The 13,946-nt window shown below is 43.6% G+C and overlaps 1 protein-coding gene and 1 long non-coding RNA gene across 23 annotated transcripts in view; one reads left to right on the forward strand and one right to left on the reverse strand.

The window, feature by feature from the left end:
- The window catches only part of SPON1 (spondin 1), a 245,762-nt gene that overhangs the window by 49,296 nt on the left and 182,520 nt on the right, over window positions 1-13,946 (forward strand). The window lies entirely within an intron of this gene.
- The window catches only part of LOC123278720 (uncharacterized), a 63,011-nt gene that overhangs the window by 28,369 nt on the left and 20,696 nt on the right, over window positions 1-13,946 (reverse strand). For 16 of the 22 annotated variants that reach the window (XR_011495910.1, XR_011495905.1, XR_011495916.1 and 13 more), the window contains 6 exons: window positions 11,394-11,565; window positions 10,744-10,888; window positions 8,108-8,171; window positions 7,193-7,298; window positions 4,885-4,996; window positions 1,012-1,156 (listed from right to left, as the gene is read on the reverse strand). This is a non-coding gene — a long non-coding RNA (uncharacterized lncRNA). Of the gene's footprint in view, window positions 1-1,011; window positions 1,157-1,433; window positions 4,108-4,884; window positions 4,997-7,192; window positions 7,299-8,107; window positions 8,172-10,743; window positions 10,889-11,393; window positions 11,566-13,946 lie in introns of those variants that run through there. The other 6 variants (XR_011495919.1, XR_011495914.1, XR_011495911.1 and 3 more) reach the window with 6 other exon arrangements.

Consider the following 13,946-nt stretch of genomic DNA (forward strand, 5'->3'; position numbering starts at 1 on the left):
AATATGATCCAACAGTTAGTGCTTTTTTCTGGGAGGTGGAATCATGGGCACAATTCACTTTGTATTTTATGCATTTCTGTATTTACTACCTTTAAAACAAAGGTATTTAATGTCTGATTCACCTGACCAATGATAAGCTACACAAGGGCAGGTACCGTTTTTGTTTTGTTCATCACTGTATATCATACTGCAGTCATGCATCGCTTAATGACAGGGATATGTTCTGAGAAATGTGTTGTTAGGCGATTTCATCCTTGCGCAAACATCATACAGTGTACTTGCACAAGGCGACTAATCTTACGGGACCACCGCATATGCTGTCCATCATTGACCGAAACATCATTATGAGGCACATGGCTGTATCTGGCACATTGCAAGCTGGCAATGAATGTTTGCCGAATGAATGAATGAAAAATAGGAAGCCGTGTTTAGGAGGAAGTTGCATAGACCAAGATTTCAAAGATGTAGCAGTTCCATCTCAACAGGGGCCAGGGTAGACCTCAGGGAAGAGGTGGCAAGTGGAGCAGAGCTCAGGGCTAAGGGCTGTCTATCCGTCATCAGCATGGATGCTGCAGTGTCCCAGGCCGTGGACAGCATGAGAGGAAAAGAAGTAAACAGGCCCAAAACCACAGGGATCCAAACCCTGGCTCACTGTTCAGAACTTCCCAAACAGGCTGAATCTGAGAGCGGTATCATAATATTTTAGAACTACAGGAGATTTCATTACCATTGAGTCACTTTTACATGAGAAAACCAAGCCCCAGAAAGGTTGAGTGAGTTCCCCAAGTTCCCCCAGGACATGTGTCCCCCAATTCCTGCTTTGTGCTGGCTCCTTCCTCCAGGATCAAACAGTGTGGCTATTTCCCATATAAATGAAGATGTTGGGAGAGGATATTCATTGGATCCCTAAGAAACCCATGTCTCTTTAGTGTGATGCATTTCTAAAGTTCACTGATCACCCAAGCCCTTTATTTGCAAAGAACAAAGGGACGAGGAGCATAATTAACTCACCCACAATCTCCCATTGTCCTTAAGTCTTTTGTGTAAGCGTTGATTGTTGTTTCTATTGTTGAAAGCAGGATTGTTCTCTTAAGGAAGCACGCCCAGAAAGAGAGCCGGGCAGGGCGCTCAGCAGGTGACACTGTTGAAGTTTGACCTTAGGGTTCCAAGAATAAAAGAAAAAGACAAAAAAGCACTAATTGAACAGAGGATCATTTTGAATTGGTTACCAATCTAAACTACAGAATGCTTTGAGAGAAAAAACATTTGGTTATTTTCAGGTACGTTTAGGAATTCAGACATCAGTCAACTTAGCCCTCAAGTACAGGCCCTTAGGGAATCCAATTTAATGAATATTTAAGAACAACTTGTAAGCACAGGTAAGTGGAGCCTCCAAAAAGGCTTGGAAAACAGCCTTTTCTTGCTTTTATATCTTTACCATTACTTACCCATACATTATTTTTACTCTGAGGTTGTTTTTGTTGGGAAGAAAGGACAGGCCTCGTAAAGGAAGATGGTGTGGCAGAGGAGAGAGCCTGAGATGTGGGTTGAATGCATACGGTTGGGGTTGAATATTGGTTTGTCCATTAGGAAAGCTGTGTTTTCCTCAGGAAATTGCTTAACTCCACTGAACCTCAGCCTCCTCCTCTGTAACGTGGGATCATAATACCTATTTCAGAGGGTTGTTCTGCTAATTCAACAAAATCATCCTTAAAAGGCCTGGCATATAGCTCAGTAAATTCTAGCTTCCCTCCCCCAAAGCTAAACTTCTGTTCCCTGACCATCTGAAAAATCAAGTTACAAGTTATGAAATCTTTCCATCGGTGAAAAGAAGGCAGTGTATTTGGTTCTTTACCACATCTTGTGTATGCTTTTGACTTTATCCATGGAACGCCTGGAGTTGCTTCATCTACCTTGATTGCAACACACTGAGAAGGCAAAGGTGAGGAGCAAAGCTAAAAGCAGGTTCAGGAGGTTCACCTGGAAAACCAGCGACATGGAAGTCTCAGGCATCCCTAAATTTGTTCCTTGCACTTTCCCATCCTAACTCTTTAAGATCTGTGGCTGGGATCATGTAGGATGGAGACAACCAAAAGGAACTGTCAGAGTCTCTGGAGTGAAGCATGTTTAAGGGACTGGAGCATGGCAGATGTGACAAAGAGTGGCAGGGAATGATATCCAAGAAGTTGACAGGGGCCAGCAGGCATTAAAAGTTTGGATTTTAAGCAGCCAGCCCTGTGGCATAATGGTTAAGTTCAGAGTGCTCCACTTTGGTGGCCCAGGTTTGCAGGTTCAGATCGCAGACACGGACCTACGCCACTCGTCAGCCATGCTGTGTCGGCAGCCCACATATAAAGTGGAGGAAGATTGGCACAGATGTTAGCTCAGGGCTAATCTTCCTCAGCACACACAAAAAAAAGTTTGGATTTTAAGTGCAATGGAAAGCCACTGGAATTCTTTAAGCAAGGAAGTGACATGATTTGATTTATTATTTTAAACATGCACTCTGGCTTCTGCAGAAGTTTGGATTGTAGGGGTTAAGTATGGAAGCAGAGAGATAAGTTAGGAGGTTGCTGCAGTGCTTGTGGAGTTTGGGATTCTAGGATGCTGGAGAGAAATACTGTGGAGGTGAAACTGACAGGCAGTTGGAGGTGAGGCTTAAATAAGATAACATAATAAAGTTTCAAGGATGTAGTAGACATTTAACAAACACGAGTTCCCTTCTTCCTTTGTGCTACAATTACATCAAGAAAACGACGCTTTTCTCTGGAAGTGGATATAGGGGGATGATGAGTTAATAACCACATTTTCCAAGCTGCGTATTCTCTCTTTGGAACAAGAGCTGACGGCCAGTTCTTGCTGACCACAGCCTGCCTACTGGGAAAACCTGCCAAAGGAGGGAGAAAGTAAAGAGAGGCATGAATGAGGGAAGAGAGATATGAAGACTAGAAGGAGCAATTCAGGGGCCTCCTGACAAATATGAAGGTGTTGCTACGTACAGAAGGCGCCGGCTAATAGCTGGATTTGCATCCTTAGAAGTGACAATATAGATGTGTTACCGCAATCTGCTGTGATTAGAACTGGAAGGGATCCTCTGGAGGCCAGCTCATCCAACTTCCTCATTTTAGGAAACAGATCCTGAGAGAAGTGACTTGTGCAAAGCCACACGTATAATGGCAGAAGCAGGTTTCATAGCAAGATACAGTGGGAAAGACTGATGTTCAAAGTAAGAGAGACCAGGTGCAGTCATTGATTCAGCAAACATGTGCCGAGCTCCCGTCCTGTCTTCAACCGGACTCTAGGCACTGGGAAAAAAGGGTGAGATAAAGCAGACAAGGTCCCTGTTCCTGTGGAGCCTACACTCCAGTCCCTCCTCTTATGGCAACTCTGCCCCCACAGGCCAGCTATTTTGCCTCCATGGATCAGTTTCCTCTTCTCTAAAAAGAGAGCAATAGGGGCCAGCCCGATGGCATAGTGGTTGAGGTAACGCACTCTGCTTCAGCGGCCTGGGGTTCGGGTTCCCGGTGTGGACCTACGCACCACTCATCAAGCCATGCTGTGGCAGGCATCCCATATATAAAATAGGAAGACGGGCACAGATATTAGCTCAAGGCCACTCTTCCTCAGCAAAAAGAAGAGGATTGGTGGCAGATGTTAGCTCGGGGCTAATCTTCCTCAAAAAAAATAAAAGAGAGAGAGCAATAACACTTCTTTAATTTTATTCAATTCATTTATTCATTCCACAAAGATTAATTAAATTTGTGTGATGTGCCAGACCCAGTGCTAGGTGCTGGTCACACAAAAGTAAGCAAGGTAGATCCAGCCCCTGCAGTCAGATACGACAGACTAGACTCAAGATGCTCGTCATCCTAAATGTCCATCTAAATCACCCAGGGCCTTTAAAAAAGCTCTGCCAACCCGGCCTCACTCTGAGAGCTTCTGATTCAACTGATCTGCCTGGCATCATTATTTCCACAAAGTTCCCAGGTGGTTCCAAGGCTCACGTTCACGGAAGCGATGGAGCTCTGGAGAGGAGCAGATAAAGGACTAGGTGGGCATAGAGTGCAGCACATCTGGCTCAGGCTCTGGGGTTTTCAGGAAGGCTTCCTGGAGGAAGTGACACGTAAAGTGAGATCATGAGTAGAAACTAGTCTGGCAACAGGAGAGGGAACAGTGTCTGGGAAGACGGAGGGTTGAGGGAGTAACAAATAGACACACTTAACACAGTCCATGGCCAATGATGAGCACTTCCTTTGCCTGTTTCTCTCTCTCTGTTCTTCCTGACCCCTCTCCCCTCTCATCAGTGTTCTTTCTCCCACAATACACTGTGTTGACAGGACAACAGCGGATTCCCTGCTTCTAATAATTATCTGGAAGAGCTTCTTCCTGTCATCCATCAGCCGGTGAACCGCTCACATCTCCTGCTCCTCAGCAAGGCGTGAGCCGGGCTCTCAGCTCCCTCCCCACGGAGCCCAGCTCAGTGCCGCCTCCGCATGACTTGATGTTGTCTCCCCCAACCCTCCACCCTTGGGCTCATGGAGACCAAATGCATTCTCCTCAGACATTTGATTTGTTTTGGAGGTTCTTAGTACCCCCAAGGCTGGGAACCACATTGGATGTGTTTGACAAAAAGCCACTGAGAATTGCCATAAATCCACTTCTTTAAGAGACATTCTTAGTGTTAAAATACAGTTAGATCAAAGTTTGGCATTTCCCCAGGGAGCAGAGACATTCACAGACATGTACCATATTCAGTAAGATTTAAGTCCGTGCGTGATGTCTGCTGTGTGAGGGGAAATCTGACATGCTTTTATAGCCTGGAGAATGAAGACATTCAAGGACCTGTTTAAGCCCCTTCTGAAATAACCCTCAGCAGAACCTCACCTCATTCTCAAGGCGAGGGGTCGGGGAGAGGAGCAGAGTGTTGACCCTGTGCTGATGTCTGCTGACATAAGCAGAGTCCAAGCAAGCATCGTGGGTAAGGAGGAAACTGGGGCTTTGGGGAGAAAAACCAGAAAAATGCCAGAAATGTCACTGTCCTATGCTTGGGAGGGGGAGAGTCAGAGAGTCCCTCTCTTCTATTTATAAACTTCTAAATGCAATGTTTAGAATAAAATGGATGTTAGGATTTTTCCTGCCTATGAGGTGGCCCCATCCTTTCCCTCCTGCCCCCATCCTTTCCCTCCTGCCCCCTCCCCACTTTTCCTTGTTTGGGCCACTTTGACATATGGGTGAGACCAGAAACAAAGGTTGCCCGCTCATCCAGGCAGCCATCTGTCCACACTTGCCAGTGAATGGAATTTGCCAAGAACTCCCACTCCAGGGCTCCAGGGAGAGGCAAGCTGATAAGCTTGTGCCTCTGATAAATCCGACAGCCTGGGATGATCTGGCAGGGTGGGGAGGCTGAATCCATGGGAAACTGTGTCCCTGATGGAGACAGGGCTGGATCCCTCTCGCCTGGAGGTGCTGACACTGTAAGAATGGAGGAATGAGGAGGAAGGGATGGGGGTGGAGGACCAACTCAGATGTTTAAAAAGCCAGAGCTGCAAATAAAATCTGGCTAGGATCAGTTTTTTCTGCATCTGACCTTACTAGAATCCTCTTTCCAAAAATCTAAGCCTTCTCTGGGCACACAGGGTCTTGCTGGAGGCTGGTGATGTGGTGGAAAGGCCACTGGTTTGGAGCCAGACTGCCGGGTGTGAGTTCACTATGAGCCTGGCAATTCTGATTAAGTGACGCCATTTCTCAGAGCCTCATTTTCTTCTGTGAGATGGAAAACATAGTCCCATCTCAGGATTGTTATGGACTTTAACTGAGCCAACATAGTTAATGCTTATAAACCCCAGCCCAGTGACTGGGACACGGAGGGTCCTCAGCCAACAGAGTTTTTGCTCCCAATCTTGTCCTTTGCTAAATGAAAGCAAACCATTGAAAGCCCCATTAAGTGTACAAGAGACATTCGTTTGTCCATCCCAGAAGGTGTTGGCACAATATAAAAAGGATTCCTGAACAACTTCAGGCAAAGCAGGATAAAGAGACACACATTCTGCTGAGCTGATCATAAATCTGAATGAAATAATTATGTAAAGTATTTGAGAGCAATTCAGTGAGAAGATGCCTCATCTGCCTTGATGGGCTTTTCAATTACTCATTTTTAGTACTGCATTATACCATTCTCTGGCAATAATTATTAAGCATTTCAACTGTATTGCAATATAAAACTTAAAAGGCTGATTTATTTCCTAGGCGTTATACTACCTAGTATAACGTTCCCCGATTATGTGGTTCTATTTGTTTAAACCTATTTATCACAGTGATTTTCTAGCATTGAGTGGAAACTGACACCAGATCCCCAAGTGGAAGATGAGGGGACAATGATTTGGGGACAATGATTTAGGTCCAATGGTCACAAGCGCCAGCTTTGGGGTCATGAGGGATATGAGCCCAGAGTCCCTACTTCCTAGTCCCAGTTTCTGAGCCTGTAACATGGAGATAATTCCTACTTCACAGGATTATTGGGATGATTATGTGAAATGATGGCTATGAAGTGTTAGCAAGAGCACAGGATGTGGACTCCATGAATACGAGATATCATGGCTATGACTATGCATTCTGGGATGCCCTGCATTTCCCAGTTATTCACACTTGTGCATCAATCACCTACAAGGCTCTGGGCACTAAGGGGGCTGTCAGGGCCCATTCTCTCATTGTCACTTTAAGAACTCAAAGAAACTGTTCCAGACATCTTCCCAGTTCCTGTATATTGCGCATCTTCTGTCATCAGTACAACATAGCCATTTTACATAAAGACTGAGGCACAGAGAGGATAGTTACTTTTTTCAAGGTCACACAGTGACTAAGACAGAAATCGAACCCAGGTCTGCCTGGTTCCAAAGAGCACGCATCATATTCTCTTCACTACCTCCTGCTGCCTCTCAGGATCCCAGGAGGCATGTGTCACTTGGTTTGAAGGAGAAATTCCTTCTCTTCCTGGTTCTTCTCAAGAATATATCATTTCTCTTACCGAGGATTACCTACCCATAGTAAGTGACCAATTTCCCCAAAGTCCATCTCTACCTTTCTTAGCATCCCCCAATCCTCATGTGGAAGATAAGGTGCTTTTTTTATTCTAACCAAGGGCTACAGTGTGGGTAGAGTGATCAGGCAATGACCCCGACACACACACACGTACCCACACGCACACCCCGGTTCCACTGGAGCCTGTCCACTGTACTCGAGGCTCTCAAGCCAAGCTGGATTTAAATGCAGGCCAGCTGGGCTGGTGCCAGGATACCAGTCTGTAAGAAGCATAAAACGTCGCTGGAAATGTAATGAGATGGAGAAAATGGTCTTTACCAGAATTATTGAACCAAGCATGACATGAGAATGATGATAATAATAAGATTTACTATTATAAATGATACACTGTGATTATAATGTATGCAATGATAGCTTTGTGCCAGGAACTTCTCTAACTCCTTTCCATATATTAACTCATTTAAACCCTTCCAGCCCATTTGAGGTCAGTACTCTTATTATCCCCCTATTTTACAGATAAGAATACTCCTTCCAGAAAGGTTAAGGAATTCGCCAGTCACAAGGCAGGTAAATAGGCTGTTGGGCTCTCTCAGGCCCTTCACCATTCCTCTTGGTAGGGGGCGCTGAAGTGACAAGAGATGGTGTAGGCTGCCCTCTAGGCCTCTTAGTTGCTGGATAAGGTGTGCAAGTTCAGGGCGGGGGCTCTGAACTGCTCAGGGCAATAAAGAGGGAGCAGTGCTGAGCCAGCAGCCTTCCCTGCCTCCTCCTCCTACAGAGCACTCAGCCTCTCCTCCAGATGAATGTTGGGCAAATATTTAGAGATTATCATTTTGAAAGGAGGCCAGGTTATTAGCCTGCTCAGGGCGCGCATGTGTCCTGGTCCAGCCCTGCTCCCAATCCTGGCCTGCTGTGTTTGCTCTCAATATGTGAAATAACCCATAGAGCATGGAGGATTAATCTGCTTTTCAGGGAGGAACACAATCCATTAGCTCTTAGGACTTGACCTCCGTGGATTGGAGGCCATATGCCCAGAGCGAGTTGTCAGAGGGGCCGCCTACTGCTCATGTACCTCTGCGCTGCTCCTCCTCCAGGTTCCCACGTGCTTCTCAGGTCTGGGAGGTGGAGGCACAGCCCTGGGGAAGAGGAAATAAAGCAGAAAGGGTAAAAAAGATGACTAAAATGAAAATAAGAATCTATTTTGGCAGAGTTGCTAGCAAAGAAAGGGATGCTAGTAACTTTGGCGAGAGGATATAGGGTTTGGAAGGTGAGGGTCTTTGTAGGGAAAGAGGACAAGATTTAGGCCTAAATCTCTACAGCCTAGAAGAGGGACCAGTGTCAAAAGCTACACCGGATAATCCAGCCAATGCAGACATTCTAATGATGTTTCTGATGTGTTTAGAAAAACCTGGGAAAATGTGGAGGCTCCTAGGACTAACGGAAAAAAACAAGACACGATGTTATACACACAATATGAACACAATTGTCTATAAATTTCCAAGTACAAATACAGAAAAGTCCAGAAGGAAAAGGACAAACCAAAACTATTGAAACAGTGGGGGATTTTTTTCCCTTTACTTTTCTGTCCTTGTAAACTTTTCTATAATGAACTTACTCCTTAGAGCAATAAAGGCAAAACCTTCATTTAATTTCTAAAAATCTGCATTGAAAGCTCTTTCATAAAAGACAAATCAGCTGTTTTTCCTTCCATGACTTTCAGACTGAGGAAATACACATGGGAAACTAGAAAGAGGAGATGTAATGACTGGGATTATTTTCTTTGGATTCTCTCTCAGATATTTACTGAAGTGGTTCAAAATCCCTTCCTGGACAGATCCAGCAATAATAACCTACGTTAATTCCACTCCTGGGAAAAATTAAAGATGTGAAATTTAGCCATAAGAGATGATCATTATAGCCCAAGATTGTAAACAACAAAATGTTCAACACTCTGAGGCTCATTAAGTAAAATGTGAACTGTTCATACTATGGGCCATTATACAGTCGCAGAAAATGTTATTGAGATATATATTGAGTAGAAAAGAAAGTTGTTCATAATGTGTTGTTGAGTAAAAAGCAGCTTACAAGACAGTAAGTATAGAATAATCCTAAATTTTACAATATATATGCATATATGTGTGTGTAGGTATGTATGATCTGAAAAGAAATATATCAAAAGGTTGATAATAACTATCTTGCGGGTAGTAGAATTATGAGTAATGTTTGCTTTGTAATTTTTGCTTCTCCATGTTTTCTGATTTTCTACAGTGAACAAGTATCTCTTGTGTAGTAACAATACAAAGTGTATTCCTGCTTTTCCTTTTCAGGGTGTCTTCCTCCTATGTTAATACAATCAGCGTAAGGTGTTGGGGGAACGCTTCCCTCTAGCTACAATACACTGAGGACCCATTATGGGTGCTGAATGTTTTGTAAATGTCATCTCATTTTTTCCTTTTGTCAACCAAGCAAGATGGGTATTATTATCCTCCTTTTTCAGGTGGGAAAAGAGACTCATAGAGGTCAAGTGACTTAGCCAAAGTCATCCAACTGGAAAGTGGCAGAGCCAAGATTTAATACAAATCTACCTGACTCAAACATTCATGCACTTTCCATTCCACCACACAACATCTCACAAACCTCCAGAGAAGAAACATTTTTGAGATGATGCTGTAGGACATATCTTCCTTCATTCTCCACTCCAGTCCCTAACTGTCAGTGTCCCCTACACTCTCTGATGCAACAATCTATATTTAGATATACCAATGTTCTCTCCTTCAGACTCAATTATCCTACTACCAAGACCAATAAGGACCTGAGGACAGTCTGCTCAAGCAACCACTGTCCCCAGTTGAGGGTTATCACCTCACTATCCCTGTTAGCCATCCTTGGTCATGGTACCTTTGCATTGACCACTGAGGTCTTGAGTTGATCTCTTACTCTCATCCCCCCAGCAGAAGTCCCTCCTTATCCTAAAGCCTAAGTTTCCAAACCTACCCTCTCTGGCCAACTCTACTCCTATACCATGCTCATGGGACTGGTATCCTGTTGTGGATGCCATTCCAAGTTCCTATTCCAATTCTCTCACTTATCCTTGGTTCTCATGTAGGAACTGGAGCCCTAACCCTGACCGCTAGCCCTGATCTCTATGTCTGGGGCTCTGCTTCCTGAAGACAAATGTCCAAGATGACACCTACTTGGACTTCTAGATAGTATTCTCCTAGATGTCCCATTGCCATGGTCCACCCACTTGTTAGAATGCTTGTAACTTAATCTGGGATCTTGATGCTGCTTAGGTTTATCTCTTGAAGCTTAAGTCTGTTGGACCAAAAAGGGTGAGGTAACATATCAGGAGAGAGAATCCAGATGAGAGTTGAGGACAGGAGCCAAGAGCCAAAACTAGATTTAAGAAAGAAGTATTGTGTATTCAAGTCTGAAAAGAAAGTGAGGCCATAATGCAATGAGGGAAGAGTAAACACCCTAAGGTCATGCTGTAGATTTCAAAATGGGTATGGGGTGATTCAGGGCTAAGATTGTGATCAAAAGTTTTGGAAGCCCTTAAGGTCATGCTGATGAGGTAGCTTAGAAAGTTCCCAGTATTTGAAAAGGTCTATTCATGACCAGACACCCAACCAGATGCCTTAACCATAGCTTGCCAAGCATTCTGGAAATCAAACTTTGTCCACCCATCTAAACCTGGGTCTACCTTACCTGGCTATCTCCTCTGGCTAGATGGGGACCAGTCACAGGTCCCTTAATCTCTCTCTTTTGCAGGGAGTCAAGCAGACTGCCTTACCAGCAAATCTCTTCCAAGTGACTTTAAACTTAAACATAACCTGAGAAAATTTATGCTGACCTATAATTTTAAAAAAGGATATGTTAGCCGTGGAATGTTGTAATGAGGCTCTTAAAAATTTAGAAACCTCTTCATTTAAAATAATATATCATCACTATAGAAACTTTAGAAAATACAAAAAGCACAGAAAGAAAATAAAAATCATGCATAATACTACCACCAGACACAACCACCCATTGTAAAATATTTTAATTTTCAGTCTTAGGTACTCAGAAAAGAAACCACAGATTGAAATAAATGATGAAAGCTTTTTAAGTGATCTTCATTCAGTTGGTGGCTAACATGGTAGTCTATTCTAGACCATGACAAATGTGGACATGTCTGGGGGTTGGGGAAAGGTACAAGAGCAGGTTATGGTAGGCCCAAAGCTTGTCCGAAGGAGCTGATGTTTTCTGAAAAGCAAACAACTCCGGGAGCATTCTCTGAATCAGAGGAAACAACCCCTTCTGTTCAAGGCTTAATTACCATCTGGCAACTGAGGTTGTGGATAAACAACCATATTTACCTGAGGTGGCTTCTATGGCTTGGAAAACATTCTTCTTTGTTTCAGTTCTGGGCCAAGAGTCTTAGTCTTGTCCCCTACTGGGATCTTTGCCAGAGGCAACTGGAAAAGGTACAGGCTTTGGCTTTAGACAATCCTGGGTCAGAATGGGTCACTCTGAGCTTCATTTCCTCATCTGTGAAATTGAAATAACTATTCTCATCAAGGATTCAATGATGTGACAGTTAAGTACCTAGCACATCATAGGTGTTAATTAAATACTCGTTCCCTTTGGTTTTCCCAATGTAATCACCCAGAACCCTCCCAAGGATTATAAAGATTTAGGATTAAAAGTACCCATAAAAGTTCTGTGACCTCCAGTAAAGAGGGTCTTCACTGGAGGCCAAGTGCACAAGTCCAAGAAAATCACATTGTTTGGAAATCCATCCTCACACCAACAAAGTTGCAGAAGGGAGTCTAAATTCCTTTCAGGAAATTATGAAGCAAAAGGACTCTTTACATTTACCAAGTACTTGTGTGTATATTGGAATCAGGTAGTTAGTTGTTGGGGGTTGGTCCAGTGTATATGGTTCCATGGGACTAAGCTTGGCTAGAGAGAAACTTCTTACCTAACATAAGGGGATAACATTATTAGGAGGGACTGTGGTATACAGGAAAAAGTTGAGGCATTAGAGCCAGATGGGGCTGAGATCAAACCCTGGCTCCATCACTGTGGGACTTGGCCAGGTTAATTAACCTATCTGCGTCATGGAAGTTTCCTCAAGGATAGGCTTAATAATGCTTATTTTTCAGTGTTTGAGGGGAATGGAAGCAATATATGTAAAGTCCTTGACCAATAGAAAGTGCTGAAAAATGCTAGCTAGTATTATTATCCAGGCTATTAAGGACCATCTAGAAAAACAAAGTCCAAAGTCAGAAGGAAGTTCAGGGAGTTGTCTAATTAAAGGAGCAAAGGCAGATATTGCAGCCAAGACACAGAGCCAGGAATCTCACAACCAAAGGGAGGAGGAAGGGATAGTTAGTCCTTCAGTGCACACCTCTGTATCAGGCACTGTGCTAAGTGCTGAGGAAACAATGAGAAAAAACAAGAGACTAGAGTCTGCCCTCATGTTGTTTACAGATTATTAGAGAACTAGACATTAATCAAGGACCCAAAGAAATGCTTGTAAAATTAAAAGAGAGATAAAGTATCTGAAAGGAGAGGGATGGGATTATGAGAACACATAAAGGAGGAAATTGCCATAGTGAGAGAAGACAGGGAAGGCTTCTCAATGAAAAGGATGAGTGAGCTGAGGTGAAGTAAAGAAAGGGAGGGAGAGAGGGAAGACGGGAGAGTGGGAGGGAGGGAAGGAGAAGGAAGAAAGGGAGGGAAGGAGGAACTAGCAATTGACCAGCCTTTGGCAGGAGAAAATACAAGACCAGTGGACCAAGTATGGAAAGCAAAGAGGGAGATGGCACAATATGAGGGTACAGAGGTAGAAAAGCAGGAACTCAACTCTGTTAAGGATTTTAGTCTAGATTCTAGAAGCAATAAAAAGCTGTTGAATTGTTGTAAGGTAGGGCATATTACAACTATATTTCTGTTTTGAAAAGATCTCTCTGGCTTGCAGTATAGAGAACAAATTAGGAAGAGAAAGGCAAGAGAGGATGTACAAAGACTAGTTAGGATACTTTTATGTTAGGTCAGATTAAAAATGATGCAGCTTAGTCTAGGGTAGTAGTAGGGGTGGTAGTAGGAATTCAAGAGATATTAGGAAGGTAAAATGAAAAGCATTTGATATGAAGGGTGAGAGAGGGAAGAGCCAAGGATGACATCAAGTGTTTCTGGCTTGCACAATTGGAGGAGGACCAGGTGAGAGGGAAGATAGTTAAGTTAGTTGTTGACAAGGTGGATTTGAAGTGTTTTTGATCCAAGGGGAAATGCAAGTAGAAGATAGAAGCTCAGGGAAGCGGCCAACACTGGAAATATAAACTTGTGAATCATCCACACATAGGTAGTAATTAAAGCCATGAACTGAATGAGATCAACTACAGAAAGAGAATAAAGTCAGAACAGAACAGGGCTTAAGACTGAGCCTTGAGCAATTTCAAATTTAAAGGCCATTAAAGGAGGATGAGTAGCCAAAGAAAGTAGAGAAAGAGCAGACAGGAAAGTCAAGGTGGGGCAAGGGCAGGAGGGAGCTATGGCACAGAAGCCAAGGGAGGAAGGTGCTTCAAGAAGGACTATATATTAGCATCGCAGAAGCCACTGATGGCCTTAGCTAGATTTGTTTTGGGAGTGCGATGTTCCCGAAAACACCTGGGATTGGGTTGAGAATGAGTGGGAAGTGAAAACAGTAAGTATAGCCAATTCCTTCAAGTAACTTGTGATGGAGCGAAGAGCGATAACATCAAAACCAGAGGCGGATGAAGAGTTAACTGAAGGACTCTTAATTTTTAGGTGGGAAAGACTCAAATGTGCTTAAAAGGCTAATGGGAATGATTCAGTTGGGGTAAAAGTTGAATCTGGAGGAGAGAAAAGTGGTAATTGTTAGAGTCAGGAAGACAGGATGGACC

This window comes from Equus asinus, chromosome 20, assembly GCF_041296235.1.
Source record: "Equus asinus isolate D_3611 breed Donkey chromosome 20, EquAss-T2T_v2, whole genome shotgun sequence".
NCBI lineage: Eukaryota > Metazoa > Chordata > Mammalia > Perissodactyla > Equidae > Equus > Equus asinus.